The sequence below is a fragment of the Cydia splendana genome, chromosome 20 (genome assembly GCF_910591565.1).
Source record: "Cydia splendana chromosome 20, ilCydSple1.2, whole genome shotgun sequence".
Classification (NCBI taxonomy): Eukaryota; Metazoa; Arthropoda; class Insecta; order Lepidoptera; family Tortricidae; genus Cydia; species Cydia splendana.
In genome coordinates this window covers 7918998-7926724 of record NC_085979.1, presented here as the reverse complement: position 1 = coordinate 7926724, position 7727 = coordinate 7918998, and positions in this window count along the sequence as shown.

Here is a 7727-nt window from a genome sequence, read left to right as displayed (position 1 = left end):
GTTTCATGGCGCATTGGATCTGTCTGTAAGGTCATGTAAACATTTTGCAAATAAAATAATAAATTATTAGCGGCGCCGCGATACTACGCGACGTAAGCGCCGACCGCCATAAGGTACCTTTCGGCGGGGAACGTCACATTTATTGTTTAAATTTATAAAATTTTTCTTTGCCTATATCGATATTTGTTTTGGATATAAAAATACCAGTTGGTTATCGAAAATATTTTCGATATATAATATTTTTTATAAATATATTTAAAAAAATATTTGCGTATTGACACTATTCACCTATTGTTTTAATTTTCAGGTTAAAAGTACGCTGAATTTTACTCGAGGTTCTTCAGCCGTTGCTAGAACATTAATAACATTATATTAAGTTATACGTTGCCATAGGTTAGAGGCGGGTGTGGGCGGACATTAAAATATAAATCAAGAATATAGGGAATATTACGCAAAACTCTGCGTAGGGGGTGCCACTAGCACAAACTGTAAACAAACGTCCTTGATGCATCAATGTCATATTTATTCGTAACAAATAATCTGTGGAGACTTGTCAAAAAACTGTTTAAGGCATAATATATATGTATAAGTTACTCTATGGTTTACGGTTTGTGCTAGTGCAGCACTCTGGCGGCAGAACATTGTAGTAATTAATACTCCCTATTATCCCTATTTGTTTTATTGAAAATAAAACGAGCAAGCATAGTTTATAGTTGTGATTGATGATATTTCTAAGGCATTTAAATCATGTCTGTATCCTAAAGAAAACGCAAGAATGAATTTAGTAGTCACAAAGGGAGGCTTAAGGGCTCATTTAGACGATGCGAGAACTCGCATGCGAGTTTCATTACATTGCGGGTTTTGATCGGTCGGTTGAATTGGACGTAACCAACAGTCCGCAATGTAACTAAAATCGTATGCGAGATCGCGCGCCGTCTAAATCAGCCCTAACTTTATTTCAAATCTTACATCGGAACATAAGTAACGTTTGCCGTTGTACTATGACGAATGTTATTTTTCTTGTTTTGTTCTGATTTTTGTACAATAAACTGTTTTACTACTACTACTACTACGTTTGACCACGCTTTTTCCCTTTTTATACCGATAAATTTAGGTCTTGGATCACAGTAGAGCTACAAATGATTGCTACATACGTTAGTTTTAGAAAAATGGCACTAAGTGTGGATTGTATACTTAAAATATGTGTTAAATATAATGAAAAGTTACGCTCACACTCGCCCATGTCATAGATATGATATGTAACTATAATAGACGTAAGGAAATTTACTATATATTAAGTATATACATGGACAATATTTTGTACATAGGGGCGGTATCTGGTTTCTGGTATAGAGTAGGCCGTGCGATTTTCAAGGAAAGTAATACCCACCTATTCTAGACTTTTAGTGCATTTTTAACACAGTGCCGAAAATCCGACTATCGGGTATTTTATGACTTCGTTCCCAGGCTGGACGACCCGATAGTCGGGATCGTGGTACTACTGCTTTATATGATGAAATGGTTGTGGCCGTTAAGAGTGCGGACGTCTTGTTTGGCTGGGTGGCAATGAATGTGTTAAAGATTCTTTGATTTTTGACAGTAACTGATTTTCAGGTAAAATAATTGCTATACAAAACTCATAGTTATGAATTTATTAACATTTTAAAAATTATTTAACTTATTTCCCAACGTCTATTATAGTTGTTAATGTATGCAATGGTGTAATAAATCTTATGTACTCAGTCTCGAAGGTTCTACCTCCACCGGTGCTTGCTTTAGTTATTTAGAACCGGCGAAACAATTAAACGCACTTGAGGTGTATTTTTCCAAACAAAACTCAAAAATCCCACCATCTAGGCAACAGCTCACACTTTTTTTAAAGATCGCGAATGCAAATCCGCCATTTTTTTAATGAACAAACCGGCTTACAAAATTTTACAAGAAATGCAACTTTTAGAGGAAAACAGCCGGACATACTGATTTTTAGGCGGTTAACACTGTGGATGCGATTCGCATGTCGCTCCGATTTGCGAGCGATGTCGCTAGCGTCTTTTGAGCGTCGGCGTCTAGTCAGCGCTATGTAAAATAGCGTCGCGCCGAGCAGCAGCCATAGAGTTGAATAGACGGTGACGCTCGGGACGCTAGTGTGGGGTGGCTCTTATACGCGCATATTAGCGTTGTCTCGGTATAGCGTTGCCTCGCTCAAACATCAGAGTGACGTGCCAATCGCATTCAGTGTGATAACCGCCTTAACTCGTCGAACGGTGGCATCGTTTTGGAAAAACACCCCTCCTATCTTTCACAAGTGTTCGAAGCACAAATATGTAGACAGATCTAAAATGAATAAACGACACTACATACGGCTTATAATAATAATTATGTTATGAGGCGTTGTCTATTCTGTTTATGTCTGCGATAAATAGTATGAGAAATGTAACACATTACAGTATAGAGACTACTCTGTTTTATAACTCTAGTATTTAATGCATTTGTATGCTCTATGACAGGAGATCCCAACCTTTTTTTAAACCCTTAGCCTAAAAAATGTTTCATACCCCATTTCCATTTACAAAAACCCAAGAATAACATGACTAAAGTTATGTGAGGTAAGAGAAACTGTTTATATTCCACGGGGCAAGAGTAACAGTGTGAGGATTCCCGTGTGTGTGTGTGTTTTTCTTGCCTTAATGTTTAGCCTATTTAACTTTAATTACAAGAATAATAAACTCTCCTTTTTTTACAATAGCCCCTGAGACCGGTTGTTGTTGTACCCGTGGATGGGTTCCAGCAGGCGTCCTACATGACATCAAACATTCTCTTATAGGGACTCTGCGATGTTGGCTTCGGTCCCACGCGCGCCTCCCAATGGTCCGGGACCCTATGGTCCCGACATATGGAAATACATAAAAATAACTAGCGACCCGCCCCGGCTTCGCATAGGTTAACAAATTATACACAAACCTTCGTCAAGGATCACTCAATCGATATGTGAAAACCGTATGAAAATCCGTTCAGTAGTTTTTGATTTATCGCGAATATACATACACACAAACAGACAGACGCGCCGGGGGAAAGTTTTATGAGGTGTATTGATAATCGCCCCGCTGGTTGGGAGCTCCTGGTCTGAATATAATAAGTTGAAATATCTACATATACGCCGGTTCAGTACTTACAACATAATTTATTTGCTTTAAGGCTGATTTTTCAACACCGCTTATATTATCTGGTAGATATGAACCACTTTAAAGTGCGCGTTCCTTCAAGGCGTTTTTTTAAGATTAGATTTTTTCTAACCTCGAAAGTAGTGGTGAATAACTTTTACTTCCGAAATATAGTATTTCCTATGATGATATCTAATATTGCAGTGCACTCTGATTTAATTTTGGAGGAAAAAAGTTACCATTACTTTTGAGGTTATACATTTTCTAATCCTAAAAAAAATAAACTGACCATAAGCCCACATATGGAGTTCGTGTAGGTATGTGTGCGTTGCAAGAATATAATTTATTAATCGTTGGCGGGCATTTTAAAAATGGTTTATCTCTACAGAGTGGCTAAAAAATATCTGCATTCCCTTTGCCAGGGAGGTTTTGGGAATATACTGAGCAAGTTTTACTATGGGACCAACCCCGAATCGCGAAAAAAAAATTTGCCTGTTTCATACATTTTGGCTGGTCCATTTTCTATGGGAGGGTAGGTAAATTATGTTTTCGCGATTTCGGGGTTGGTCCTATAATAAAAATTGCTCAGTATAATCACAAAACCTCCCTGGCAACAGGAATGCAGTTATTTTTTAGCCACCCTGTATATACCTTACTGTATGTATTTTAATGCTAAATATAGTATGTCATAATGAAATTCACTGTAAATTACATGCATTCCACTTCATATAGCTGTATCATTCTGTGAGCAGATTTATCTACACGGGCGTGAAGCTCAAAAACATCTACACAATGAACTTTTGCGTATAATAAAATATATAGTGGTATGTTCGATATAACAATAGATCGTATTGTAGATATTTATGAGCTAATGTAGATCTGCTTCTATTTTCATGCGTTTTCATTAGAAATTGCCAAGGATTTAAATAATTCATAATTAATCACGTGTTTAACGTTTAGACTAACATTTGAAGGTTGTTTTCCCATTTTTTAATACTATTAACCTAATCCGTAATATAATGTACTCGAAAATAACAGTGAAATTAAGTACTAAGATTTTTCCAAAATTGTGACGTTCCCGAACAAAAGGTTTTCGGTTTATTGATAGTAAACACCCCAAATGTTCTAATACATTTTTCTGACTACCAACGATGATACCTTTTGCTTGGGAACGACACAATTTTTTTCTGCTTGCCTTCAGCTCTCTGTAAGCCATTGAGATTGTGATAGTATGGGAAAACTGCCGACAGTCGATAGGATTATGGCCTAATCATGTTTGGTATAAATCCCATTTTTGTAACAGGTACGTAAACATTTTCCATTGACCTCTGATAGCCGTGGGCGTGGGCCCACTTCGCCCACGGCTATAGTCTGTTTCTTTAGGTATTTAAATAAAAGTAAACAAAATCTACCCTCAAATGGCTCCTTAAGCCAGTTGAGGGTAGATGAAAACATTACACGATCAAATAATGTAGGTTCAAAGTCAGGGCGTTCAGGGACTGATCCAGGCGGTTTTGTATTTGGTTGGTTATACCTAACCAATAAATGTTATAACTACCCGAAAATGTACAAATTGTTTGTTTACTCTTATTTAAATACCTAAAGATACAGAGTATAGCTACGTTTTATAGTACTGTACTATTTATAGTGGAAATACTTAAATATTTTTGTAAAAAAGTCAATCGGTCAGGAGATAAATTATGAGATTAATATTATATGGGGCGTTATCTATGAAAAGGGACCTTATTGTCGATGGCGCTTACGCCGCACAGCGTCGCGCGGCATTGTATTTATATCGGAGCATCGTTAATAATAGCGTAAGCGCCATCGACAATAAGGTCCCTTTTCATAGATAACGCCCCATATAGTGCTTGACTGACTCACTTTTTTACAAAAACAATTATGGTTTACTAAAATGAAAGTACTTTTATGATATTTTGTCTGTAGCTCAAGAAATAATACAATGGGGTATCAAAAATTAACGATACCCTAAAATTGTTAAAAATATTGCGTATTTATTACTTAAATGGGACTTGTATGGAACTATCAATGTCTTTTCTGCCCTTTTATCGATCTTGAAACGCATTCTTAAGAAATATACTGAACAAAAAAAATCACTTCTAATATCAGTTTGTAATCGGTGTTTAAAATATAAGTTTCACTACGATTTATTTAGTATACCTTGTGTTGCCATGAACGAAACGGCATCAGTATTAAATAAGTAAGTAGTTGTCGTTGTCTAAAAAGTGTCTAGAAATTAAGGAGGTTACTTGAAAATTACACGTTGATTGTATTTGTAAATAATACCTAAAATGTAGCTATGCATGACGGCGAAAAACGCTACGTACGTGTAAGAAAACTTGCTAAAAAACGTTTATAGCTAGACTATTACTACGTAGGCATATTTTTCAGACATAAGATACAATATTATACCTGGATTTATTAGTACATATTAGATAAAGACTACGCGGTCTTGACGTGTCTCTTTATTGAAACGCTTTTGAAAAATAAGTCACATCTAATAATGTAACAATTATATAGCATATATGTTCATTTACATTAGTTTTTTTAAAGCGTTTTTCAATAAAAGTACACGTCAAGATCTTCGTCGATCGTCTTTTCTAATGCTAAAAAAAAACTAGGTATAGAATGGCGCTGAAACCGGTTTAGAGTGTTCAACTAGAAGTAAAATATCCCACAATTACGGTAATTAGCCAGTAACTGGCCGGTTTTAGTAATTGGCCACCAAATGAATTATATTCACCTATAAACAGAGTTCATTTTAGTATAAGGTTTCAATAACTGGCCAGCCTTCAATAACTAGCCGCCTTATACTAAAATGAATTATGTTTATAGGTGAATAGAATTCATTTTTAGTTTAGGGCGGCCAGTTACTAAAACCGGCCAGTTATTGCCGAATTACCCTACCTAAATACATGATCGATAAAAATACAGAAAAGGATGCACTCGGTCTATATATAAATAGATTATACGTAACACTGGTAAGGACTGTGATCAGACGGGGGTTGTGATGGTATAAAATGTGGGTTTCCACCATTTTTTAATGCTTTTTTATATTTTTTAAGTCTGTAGCGTAGTGTCTATCAATCCGAATTTTGCTTTGTACGTTTGTGCCGAACAATTTCTAACTAGGCTTGGTTGCACGAATTTTTAAAAACGCTGGTAACCCAACTGGCTTGACACAGGCCCAATAGTGGTTAAGCTGTCGAACATTAAGACCAACCGCCATAACAGATAATGGTGCGAAATGTTGCAAAGGTTTCGGAGAATATATGTAGTTGGAAATGAGGGACCTGGTTGGTGGGGGTTTTCAAATAACATGGATACTGGGTAGGCAGGGTACCATTTACTTTTTTTCGAAAATCTATCAACTTTTGGGTTATTTAGACTCAGGATCACTTCTACTATTGATTGAGACAAAAAAATTGTCCCCAGTTAAAAAAAAAATTTGCGTGTCAGTTTTGTAACGGTCCATACAAAATGTATGTGAAAATGCGTTACAAAATTGACATTTTTTATGACAATTTTTTTTTTAATCGATAGGCCTCGTGATTTTGAGTAGAAATGACCCAAAAGTTGATGTATTTCCAAAAAGAAAAAAGTTACTTTTAAGTGAAAATGCCCTAACAGATTTTGTCTATTCGTATTATGGAGTTGCTAACGCCCTTATCTGTGACGTAGCGGACACCATCCAGTATCATCTATTATGACTATTGTGCTTTTAAACATTCGTATAATCATGCCCTTACATATATTCCTGCCAGCTATTCTTATATATCGGTGTTATAACCACCTAAGTCTCAAAATATAAAAAAGACAAAAAAAAACTTTTTCTAAAAACTATTTGATTCAATTTGCGTTTTATTTGGGACTTGGGAGGGTAAATGTAGCTAGTGTTGAACTCAACGCGAGCGAAATATTTTTGTAAGTAAGTAGTGTACATAGTATCACGTCGTAATCATCGAATATGTATAATTGGTCATTTTCATATGCGTGTGTTTCATTGGTGCGTTAAGCCCTACTTGCACCATCCCACTAACCCGGAGTTAACCGGTTAAACCGCTAACCCAGTGTCTAATTGTACTGGTAACCATGGTATCTCCAGGTTTAACCGGTTAACCCGGGTTAGTGGGATGGTGCGAGTGGCCCTAAATGTAACAAGTTAAAGTCAATTCCACAAATCATCAAGATTTCTATCTCCATTCAGCTCGAACATTATTGGTTGTTAACAATGTCATAGTTTTACTAGTAAAAAAATATTTGTACCACACTGTTAACGGTCCATATGTAAACCTTATTACAAAAGGCTTATAGGTCGACCGATGGATAGTTTAGAGTGTAGCTGTTTGTACATGTATATTTCTCATTTATGAATACTTTCGCCAGAAGCGAAACTATTAATGGCTATTGTTGGTAGACTTTGGAATATAACTATACATTCTTGATTATACATCTATAGGTAATTCCCCAGTAACTGGCCGCCCTAAACTAAAAATGAATTCTATTCACCTATAAACAGAATTCATTTTAGAATGAGGTGGCCAG